This window comes from Gavialis gangeticus, unplaced genomic scaffold (assembly GCF_001723915.1).
Source record: "Gavialis gangeticus isolate Ggan-Ray unplaced genomic scaffold, GavGan_comp1, whole genome shotgun sequence".
Lineage (NCBI taxonomy): Eukaryota > Metazoa > Chordata > Crocodylia > Gavialidae > Gavialis > Gavialis gangeticus.
Genome location: NW_017729032.1, coordinates 203,931,333 through 203,943,500, shown reverse-complemented (window position 1 = coordinate 203,943,500; position 12,168 = coordinate 203,931,333).

Sequence of the window (12,168 nt, the reverse complement as noted above, 5' to 3'; positions counted from 1 at the left end):
ATGGTACATGTTACCTTAAGAACTCAATTTTACTTTTACTTCCAACTTGACATTTTGGCAATGCATTTTTTCACATCTCCCTTAATCAAACAACACAAGCTCCATATTCTCTTTGTTGTTTCAGCAGAGGTACCTATGTACAGGTTGAAACAAAGCAGAATAGAGAGAGGATCTTATCCATGCAGAGATGTTTTTTCTTTGTCTTTTCTCTGACATCTGGGAAGAATGGGGGACTGTTGTGGGGAAAGCTACCCTTAGACAACATGCATTTTTTGTGGCTGGAAATGGCTCAGTAGATCATCAAAGAACTCACAGACCCTGTCAAGTTTGCGAATTCAGATTTCCACATCTGAGCTGTTCTTGAGCATCCTCCAATACAAAATCTACCCATCTCCCCCTTTTTTTTACATCAACCTTTATGTCTCTCCCTCCTAACAATTGCATTCTTCCACATATACTTATTGTGGACACTGCAAGGAAATGCCATTCTCTATTAATGGCTGAATTAACCTCAGGTCCCCCTACACAGATCTCTAAGCAGCAGCGACTTAGAGGATCTTGTTCTCCACTCATGTATGTCAAATATTTTACTAGGGGATTTCCATTTTCAAAACACTCGCCTCATAAAGGAGCTGCTCACATTTATTGCTCATCCCCTGGTTTGAGCCAAGAAGCTGGTTTATAGTGCAGATGAAACTATAAAAGCAGCGGTGAGCTGGAGATGGATTTGCCTTCAGACACTGGGGAATTTGACTGTTATCTCAGACAGTTAAGATCCAGAGAGCTGGTATCACTTAAGCTGGGAGCAATATGGAGTGGGTTGTGGGGCTCCTCCTTAGTGAAAGAACAGGAAAACCCATCAATTCACTGATTGATTTCATGACTGCCTTGGGATGGCTGATTGTTTTTAAATAAAAAAAACCTCCATTCTATTTGCTTATCATTAGGACTTTAATTGCTTGAACTTTAATTACGTGTTCTTACCATACTGCAGAGACTACTGCTTTGGTTTGCATTTTGAAGGGTTGTGCAGGATGTTACAGAGTGCTAGGGCAAAAGAGCAGCTTGGTCTTTGGAGATGTCAGAAGAGCTCTGCTCTGTAGGTGGCTCAAGGGAGTATTGGCAAAAGATGCCATTAAAGAGACTGGTAAACCTTTCTTTGTCACTGTTCTGGAAACATGACTGGGGTTTTTCCAGACTTGCCTCTCAACTGCTTTTCACCCTGTATTGTTATTTAGACCAGGGTTGTCAAACTGTGGCAGCAGTGGTTGTGTGGGGTCAAGCAGTGACATGTGAGGTCCAACAGCTGCAGTGCAGGTTTCAGCAGCAGCAGGGATGGGAGCCAGGGCAGCAGGAGAGCAGTGTCTGACAGAAGTAAGCCAAGATTGCCATCAATGGCCATAACCAACAGGCCAAAGGGCCTAACTTCCAGTGTCCTTCAGTAGCCTAGTGAGCCAGATAGAGAGGCTCCATGGGCCAAATCCAGCCTGTGGGCCATATGTGTGACACTCCTGATTTAGACCCCTCAGTTCAACTCGGGCAGATAGTTCCACTGAAATCACTGGGGCTCTACACATAAGCAGAGGTAAGCTACACCCATGGACAAGTTTGCAGGCGTGGGCAAAGTGGGTGTAATATGCTAAGACTCTTGACAGGGCTGTGCTTGGGACTCCTGCACAGGTATGAGAGACTGAAGTGAATTAGGTCCTCATTATCCTGGATAAAGGAGGAGCTTTATATCCTTTTTTAAGAATGGCAGGTAAGTTCTGTCTTGCTTTTAGCTACAATATTTTCTGCTGAGTGAATTTAAACTGGGCATTCACAAATTCGGCCTTGATTTGGGTGAGTCTGTAGGCAAATAGGGTGGGACTATGGCACTCCCATGGCCACTCCCCTGATACAGGTTGCCTTTCAGGCAAATGGAGTAATAGAGACATATAAATTATTTCACCTGATTAAACCCCAAACGGTATTTTCCTGTTTGGATGAATATTAGGCAGAGGAGGAATGGAACCGGGGGATAACACTGGGTCTTTCTGTACAAGCAAATTTCTTAGATTCCCCCTCTGATTGAGTCAAAAGCTTTTTTCTGAAACTTTAATTTACATTGTTAGGAGATTAATCTCCTGCATGTGACTTTCATACTGTGAGAGGCCTCCAAAGATATCACAGATATACGGAAGATTCCTACTCATTTTCTTGCCATACAGGTATTTGATTGTTTTGAAGATGTTCCTCCAATGGAACGATAGCTCCACAAAGTGACTGCTCCCTTTGTGTAGTCAAAGCCTGATGACTTTTATGACAAATACAGATTTGTCACTGATTTCCCTGCCACCTGGACCCTGAGACTCCAGCATAGCTCTGGGGGGAAACTGTGCTCTGTTCTGGTTTTTGCATCGTCAGAACAATTGCTAATTAAGTTCTACGTCCAAGGTGACCTGTGCAACCCTGCTAGAGACAAGGGTGTAAGTGGGAGCGCAATTCGATTTATGGAGTTTTGGTTTACAGGTGATGATGCCTAAGCCAAGAAGAATCCAGCTTAATTGTCAGGTGAATTTTCGTAGAAAGTAGTTAGAAAAACCCCACAGGATGAAATTCTGGTCCTACTGTTTGTACAAAATATGTATTTTTAAGATTGTACTGAAAAGGACCTTCCCTTGAAAAGGCAACTTTATGAAAAGGTAAAGAAAAAAGTTATAAAGTGTCTCTACCAGGAGGAAAAAAATGCTTGAGGAATCCAGAGAAATCCATAAGGAGACTTAAGTCTGGTAACTTTGAGTATCGCCCTGCCTTTTAGGTTCCCAGCTCAGGTGGTCAGATTCACAAACTGAAATGTCTAAGCTGGCCAGTAGGAAACATTGAAGAGAGGACTGTATCTGAAACCCCATTTCTCTGCTGGATGCAAGAGTCTTCTTTCAGATTTCAGTTAGATGCCTCTGTGGGACTGAACTAAACTATCTGAAACACCTTCCTGCATTTAGATGTCTCAGCTGTCCTTAAAAATATAGATAACTGAAGTAGGAGACCTTGGTTTGAGGCCAACACCTCCCACTTCCCAGGAGAGTGTCCTTATTACCTGACACTCACTAGAAACGGGTCTCTGCAGGCAAGCAAGGTTAGAGAGAGAAAGAGAGTAAAAGAAAGAAGGAACCTAACTCTGTAGCTTAGTGATGAGGGCTCTAGTCTGGAGTAGGAGGTCTGTCTTTCAGTCCCTCCTCCCAGGACTGTCTGCTTTATATTAAAGAGCCATTGACATGTAGGCATTACTGTAATAACAGGTGGACCACAAGTTGTAGTGGGGATGACTTGGCGGGTGACACAAGGAGGCATAATGTGCTTGGAGAATTCTGCAGTAACTCCGAGCATACAACACACCTCATGGCTGTAAGCAGCAGCGCTGAGCACATGGCACTTCAAATAAAGATCTAATCTGCGGTGGTCCAAATGGAGTCCTTTATTATTGCACAATTTTGAAAGTGTGTGATTTAAAACATCACTGACATTGCAAAGAGAGCAGGTGCATTTGGATTTCCAGTCAAGGAACCTGGCAGCAGAATAGAAGCAGTGGAAGCTGACCATGGCAGACAAGGATGAGAAAATGAAGGCAAACATTTTCCATTACCCCACTGGAACAAAGAACAGAAAAGTGAGTGCAACACGTTAACCTGTGGGGCTCAGTATATTAGAGCAGCTGATGCTACCAATCTGAACTTGTAGGTGATTCCTCATGGTCAAGAATGATCATTCCCATGAGTCAAGTAAAAGGTTGTAGGTGAGTCTGCTGATGGCTAAGAAGGATGATCCTAGAGCCACAGACTCTCTTGGCAGACACCATAGCTGGTGGTTAAAGGGAGGGTCAAACAACAGATTTCTTGGTTTGTTTCATTGCTTTTCTTTCTGTTTCTGTCATTCTTCTGCCTCCAGGGCGATCTAAACTACACCACTGCTAGAAAACCATGTAACTTAAATCGATTCCATCTTGGGCTTTTTGGATGTCTGTACCTAAGAGTACTGTGACCCCAGAAAAAATGAGACTGTGAAAATATACTGACTTTTTCCCAGAATCAGGATCCAGAAGAAGGAATAAATAATTATGTTACAGAGCATGTTACAGAGCTGAATACATTGGCATCCACATGTATTATTAGAGACAAAATTATTTGTGAAACATCTGATCCTAAGCTAAGGGAAGATCGTTGAGAGAGGCTCATCTGATTCTGAACAAGTGCATCCAAATTTCACAGGGAGCTGAAAGAAAGAGCCAAAGCAATAGCTGGTGCAGAACACGTGTACACACGGTCAATTTTAAGGGACCCAGAAGGCAAAACAAAGCTTGGGCAACTGTGAATGCAGCCCTCAGGCTCCAGTGTTGGTACTGCGGAAAGCAGCATGCAAGACAGAAAGAAAACGCCTAGTTTATGTGAGCAAAGATACTTGACTGTGGCAAACAACCATTTTGTTTCTTAGTGTCACAACAACCCCAAGAGAAATAATCTTACAATACATGTGTTTGAGTTCACAAGAAACACCTTCAAGACCTGTGAAGAGTCTTCCAGGAACACAAGGAAGACCAGACCCAACATTGCTGATATTTCTCAGGTTTAAAAGCAGCAGAAAAAAAGAATATTTTTTTTCCTCTGACCTTTTTACATGCCATTAACTAAAGAGGATAAGGGTCAAGTTAAAAAAATCCTTTGCAGGTTATCTCTGTTTTCTTTGTAATTCATTCAGCTATTAGAGAAAGAGGCACAAAGTCTGCAGGCCTCACAAATTAAAGCACTTGCCCATTGTAACTGAGGCTCTGGGCCAGATTTTATTTTGTAGGTAGGTATGTAAGTATGTTCTGCCTAAAATGCCAGTAACAATCAGCAGTAAACACAGACAGGCTTTGAAAAAAGCTGGAAATAAAATACAAGGAGCTTTTTTAATAGAGGCATGAATAACTAGTTTTCAGTGATTGGCAGTACTGAAAAATAAAAGAAATGAATTAGGTTGACTCACAGCAAAGGTTGTCTGAATTTTTTGTGAAACAAGTAGTAAAAAAAAAAGATCATTTTTACTTGGCTGAAAAGTTTTATTTAACCCAAAATGAAATGTTTCAAACTTTTAAATTGTTTTGTGGTTTTTTATAAAATAATATTGAAGTAAATTTTGAAACCACAATTCAAATTGAAAATTCCAACCACTTAATTGTGAAAATATCAAACATTTGGGGGGGGGGGTTTCCCAATTTTAGGGCTTCTTTTTAACAAAGAAGAGCCATTAAAATTATTGTGAACCTTATCTACATTTTCAGAAAAATATTTGGGACAAAAATTTCTGTTAGGTGTAGTTAGGTACATGTAAATGTACTATTAGCATGCAGCAATAAACTCTGGTGCATACTGCACTGAAGTTTATTGCTCCCAGGCACTGAGTTTAGACGTGCTCCTGGGACTGCAGCTCACAGCTGGGTTGGAGTATCCCTGACTGGCAGGCAACACTGGGAATCAGCCTGCCAGCCTGGGACTGCTCCAACCTGGCTCAGAGTGCTGTGGAAGGACTTGCTGGGGCACGAGGGTCCAGTGTAAGGCTAGCCAGCAGACAGCCCCCGCACTGAAGCACCTTTGTGTCCCAGCCAGCCAGGTCAGCGTCTACACATGTGTTGCTGCATCCAAAAAAACTCCATAACAGGACAGTACTTGTATTTACAAGTACTAACCTGCTGAGGAGTTTATTAGTTTCCTGCATCCTACTAGGGCAGCATGTGTTTATGCTGAGACGTTTACTACAGAGCTAATTAGGCAACTACAGTAAATGTCCGTGTAGATGCGCTCCTTTTGAACCCGGGCAAGCTTAGCACAATCAGTTACCTCCTTTTACTTTTCAATGACTTTGTTCACTGGTGTAGCATAAGCTTTCATAACCAGCATCTTACTTCATCAGATGCTGATAAATCTGATTAAATAAGCCAAAGTTAACTAAAGCTTATGCTTTGTATCTCTGATTTAGTTAGTTTATGACAGTGATTCTCAACTAGGGTGTCACAAGATCCTTTGAAAGGTGCCATAGGGAGTATGAAGAGATAAGTAGATAAGGGCAGGCTCAGGCTCTCCCTGCCTGGTTGCTCCCCTATTCCCACTGCCTGGTCCCACTGCAAGGAGATAAATTTTTCAAATGGGGGTGCTGCTTGTTCAAAAAAAATATGCCGGGAACCTAATGAGGGGTGCCTTGAATCTGAAGAGGTTGAGAACCATTGGTCTATAACGTACAAATCTACCTTGCCTTCTGCGAGACTTCAAACTAACACAGCTAATTATCACCCTGTTCATAAACAACGTGTATCAAGATGAAATGTCAGGTACTAACAATAATGGAAGGCTTACCTGTATTCAGAACTGTGCTCCAAATAATTAGAGCCGAGTAGAATGATCCTAACCATGAGGTACGGACTAAGGGAAAATCTTCTCTAGGCTGCTAGCTTTAGTGCCAAAAGAGGCTGTGTGAATTATGGTATCTAGTCCACCTGCAGTGTACCAACTTGGTAAGCCCAAGTTAATAAAGCTTGAACATTGCTGTTGAATACCATTTTTTACATTAGGAAATGCTAGATAGTGTTACAAATATGCTCTTCTATAAAATATAAGATGGAGTACACTATTCCTACCCTGTTCTGGAATTACAATGAAAATGAATCAATTAGACAATCAAAATGCATAATACATATTGTATTACAGAAGGCATATTTTATAACATTCACTCTCTTTCTCACTAGGTACCATATCCAAACAGGACATTGGTGACCATGGTCTTCCACAGATCCCTTCTCTTTGAGGCATACTGAATTTCCAGTTTTGATGCATAAGTCGACCTTTGTCTTCCACAGTCTCTCATTCCTTCCGTCTTTCCAGTTACAACAAGACTTTCAGTTTTCTCTTTCCTTATAGCATGTCAGAGAAACTCCAACTGTCTCTTTCTGATGTTAATCGGCAGCTTCCTCCTGGAGCCTGCTCTTAACAAAACATCTTCTTTTGAAGTGTGACTTGTCCAACATACCTTCAAGATGGGCTTTTAAAACCATATCTCTCAGTTGCTTCAATTCTCTTTTCTATACTTGGCAATATTGTCCAACATTCTGATGCATACATGAGGACTGGTATAACAAAGCAATCCAAAAATCTTAACCTCCTCCCCATAGAAATTCTACTATTTGTCAATATCTTTTTCATTTTCAGAAATGCATCTTTTGCCATCCCTATTCTTTTTATTTCATGATCACATTTATCGTCTGATTTGTAACATTAATGTGTATTATATTGCATCTATATTGCAGGGAACTGCACTATGGTAGAAGGGGAGAGAAAAAGTAACCTAATAATTAGGATTTTTAAATGCAATTTATAGGAATTCTGATGAAAAGCCAACTGTTGTCACAAAGATACCTATGATATCATTCGCTTTTAGCAGTTTCCACAGACATTTCCTGTGAGGGCTGAGGGACGTGTATGCTGGTGAACTAACATACCTATGAGTTGTTCCTATTTCCCTTTGGTACACTAGTACACTTCACAGGGCTAAATTTTCAGCTGGCTTGGATAGGTGCAGCTCCATTGGCTTCAGTGGAATTACTGAAAAACATAGGGCAAGGATCAGACCTTATGTGCCTCCTCTGAACAGCATTTAACAGAGCACAGTGACTCTCATGCCACAAAAACTGAACCAATAAAACCAAGAACTAGACCCACTTGTTGTGTAATCCAGAATTTGAGCTCCACTGCTTGAGCACAGTAATTTTGCCAGGAATGTAATTCTGCAGGTGTCCTTGGGGAGTTTTATATAGCAATGCAATCCACTGGATGAAGAGACTTTTATTAGAACCAGGATTTGTGTTAATTGGGACTTCTGAGATATTTGGCTGCCCCTACAGATCTGTATCACTCATATTTACTTTTGCTTGAGCCAGACTGTATCCACAGAGCAGGGTGTCAACAATGCTTCTTGTTCATTGGTTTTGTTCTGTGATACTACTGCAGTAGAACCAGATTTCAAAAATGCAAATAGAATCCTTTTCTCAGCCTGAGACTTATCACAAGAAACAAATGTAGGAGCGCATATACAATGAGCAGACTTTGTATTGCATCACATGCTTCTCTATTTTGCAAAATGATGGTAACATACTTGCATTTACTCTCATCTGGAGGGATGTCTTGTTCCTTGTGGAAAAAAAGGGTGGGGGGTATTACGATTAATTGAGGGTTATAACCTCTTTCTCCAATTATGAGTGGAAACCTTTTAAAGGAATCTAAAGAGACGTACAACCCCAGAAGGGTGTGTTAGTGGTAATATATGATGCTTTACATAACCTGAAAAATGCAGAAGACATATGCATTCAGTCATTTCCTTTGACATGAAAGACACATCTATTCCATATACGGTCACAGCTTTGGCCATACAGATTTATAGTAGGCCCTGGAGGCTTATAGGAAATGTTGTGAATTCTTATAGAAGATGTATGATGGACAGAAGGAAAGGTTTGCATTCGCCTCTGGCAAAAACAATATCTGAGTGAGGTGTTGGTTTATAGCATGAAACCAGTCGAGAATAAATGGGAGAGCCGCTCAGAAAATGGGAGTAAAAAGAAAGCTTTGATGAAACCCAGAAACAAAAAAATGAAAATGCATCTTTTCATTTCATTTTCAGATGGTTCTAGAGCCCTTCTGGAGCTCAGTTCTTTTACACTTATTATTATCACTCATTTGTAGGCCTCACTCCAACATCAGGGCCTTATTTGTATTTATTTAGTAAAAATAAAAACAAGAGTGGTACCACATACAGATGCAGGAATCTATGCTAACAGTGAGACAAATATGGACTAATCATAGTAAGCTCCTTTTGTGCCTTATTCCAGCTATGTCTCATAGAATCAAGGAAACGTTGGGCTGGAAGGGTGCTCAGGAGACTCTGTAATCCAGCCACCTGCTTCAAAGGCAGCATCTAGTACATTTAGATCTCTTCCGACAGATGTTTGCCTAACCTGCTCTTAAAACGGTCAATTGACAGGGATTCCAAAGCCTGCCTGGATAATTTCAGCCAATGCTTAGTTAACCTCAAGATGGAAAGATTTTCCTAATGTCTCTCTTAAATCTCCTTTGCTGCACACTGGGTGTGTCTACACGTGCCCCTATGGTGTCATTGTTATTGAACCATCATAAAGTACTAAATGATGGCGCAATAACAACCCATACTGCACTGTGCTAAAGGTGGACCAGCTATTTTTAGCTGCTACATCACCATAGCAACAAGATATAGTGAGGGAGTGCATTGCTACAGCGACATACCTGCCGTGTCACAGTTTATACCTGCCAATGCTACGTTGTTATAGCATGCTCCTGCAGCAGTGTAGTGTCTTGTGTAGATGTGCCCATTGAGTCAATAACATCTTGTTTTAAGTTTGGTGGGACATGGAGAACAATTGATCGATGTGTTACATATTTGAAGAGACTTATGTCAATTCTCACTCTTTTCTTTTTCTAGACTAAACAAACTCAGTTCTATCAGCCTTTCCTCATAGGTCACATTTTCTAAACCTCTTATCATTCTTGTTGCTCTCTTCTGGACTCTCGCCAATTAGTCTACATCTTCTTACAGTGTGGTGCCAAAAACTGGACATAGTACTTCAGCTGAAGTCTCACCAGTGGTGAGGAGAGCAGGATAATTTCATATGACACTTATTAATACATCCCAGAATGACATTTGCCTTTTTTTTTCCAAAGGCATCACATTGTTGACTCATATCCAATTTGTGATCCACAGTAACCCTAAGCTCCTTTTTTATAGTACTGCTTTCCAGCCAGCTAGTTCCTATTTTATATTTGTGCATTAAATTTGTCCTTCCTTTGTGTAATACTTTGAACTTGTCATTATTGAATTTCATTTAATAGATTTTAGATCATTAGTTCAATTTATCAAGATCATTTTGTAGTCTGTTACTCTCAAACTTTTCCAGCTTGATTTCATCTCCATATTTTATAAACATAGTCTTTATCCCATTGACCCAGTCATTAATGAAAATACTGAATGGGCACACATGCACATAATGCTTTAATGAGCATTAACCTGTTAAGGGTTAAGGGTATGTGTCCACATGTTCACGCCCTTAATGCACATTAAAAATGGTGATTTAGGTTATTTGCACCTCCATTTAATACCTGCAAATGCGATTTAATACCTGCAAACGCAATTTGATACCTGCAAATTGAGGCGCAAATAAAGCACATTAACGCTGTGTGTGTGGACTGACTTGGGACTAACTTTAGCGACTAACATGTAAATGCCTGCCTAAAACCACTTAATGCACATTAAATTTAGGAAAGTTTAAATGCACATGTAGACATGCCCCATACTGCTTAAGACAGGACAGTTTAGTGGGGGACCATATGTGACATCCCAATTTCACAGTGAACCTTTGATAACTACTTTTTAATGTGGTTTTTCATCCAGTACCCTTTTGTAACTGAATTTTGACAGTATTACCCTGTCAAATAGGACAGCAACAAAAGCTTTAATAAAGTCAAGATGCATCACATCTACTATTTCCCTTCATTCAGTAGGCCAATTACTCTGTCAAATAAGGAAATTAGATCAGTTTTATATAATTTTTTCCTGACAAATCTACTTTAGCTGATTTTTATCATCTGATTATCCTCTAGGTGCTTATAAATGGATCTTTTAATATTTTTTCTGGATATCAAAGTCAGACTGATCAAAATCTAATTACTGAGTCCTCCTTTTAGTCCTTTTCAAAGCTAAATGCTATGTTTGTTTTATATTTGTGAAATCTCTCTGAAAATTCATTCACTCTTGCATTTGGATTGAATATTGCCAAAGGAGCAGAAATGATATCTAATGACAATCCTTGTGGGTAGACATCAAGTACTTGAGTAATTGTGCATGTATTATGTACCTATTGGTTTTCAATTAAATGTGTGCCTTTCTCCCAAAGCACAGTAGATATGCTGTTTTAGAAAGAACAACTAACTGCAAATGTTGGGATCAAAGTCCACTGTGTAAACCCGAGAGCTTAATGTTCCCCATTGCAGCTGGATCAGTAGATGACAAAGTGCAGTGCTTTGGCATTGGAATGATTCCCAAACGGATCAGCGGAACTGCTGGAGAAAGCTGTATACCATTGAAAAATGTAATGGGGAATGGGCTCTTCTAAAAATTTGAAAATGTTTCTGTATTAGCTTCCCCTTCACCACTATTAAAATTTCTTCTGCTAGACTTATCCTGGTTCCCTTGAAATTCACTTTTGTTTTAGAGTTTGAGATGAGGTAATTTCCTTGAATCTACCCTGGTTCCCTCAGCCTCCTACTCCAGAGATGCAAGCATGCACCCACCTTACTTATTCTCATACGCTATACCTTTACAGCTGCCTTTTTAAAAGACAAACATGTGTTATAATAATAAAACAACACAGTGCTCTCTCAGGCATTCACACTTGTTAACAATCATCTGGGTCTACATAACCTGATTTTTATGTCTATAATTTGATTTCCATAAAATGTTAAATGCATACCTATGCTCTGGGACTTACCTCAGGTAACTAATGTCTTTCTTACGAATCAGGCCATTGGTGCACAGAAATCTTTTCTTCTTGGGACCATATCCTAAAAATATAATCTTCTGACATACCGCCCTAGCTTTATGCAAGATCACAGTCAATAAGCTAACAAATTCTAGTGTTTGTGCCTAAGACTAAAGTAATTTGAAATTTTATTCTGTTGGGTCTATGCATTCATTAATGAGCTTTAGATGTTGCACATTAAATATAATACTTTCATTGTGAAGTACTAGAAAAAGGTGCTTTAGCTTATTTTAATGCACATTAGCTGAAGAGCGGGCATGTGCTTTAATGCACAGTACAAGCGTGTTTAATTTCATTAGCCTATTTAAATGCACGTTAAAGCATCACTAAAAATGCGCTATTTAGTTTAGGCGCATAAAACATGCTAATGTGCATTTTCTTAGTACCTCACAATGGAGGTACTAGATTTAATGTGTATTAACTAAAGCATGTTAATGCACTGTAGATGTGCCCACAGTTTTTTGTGATGCTCCTGTGGTTTTAATATGTGTTAAAATAGGCTAATACACATTAAAGTGCACATGTAGATGTGCCTGCAT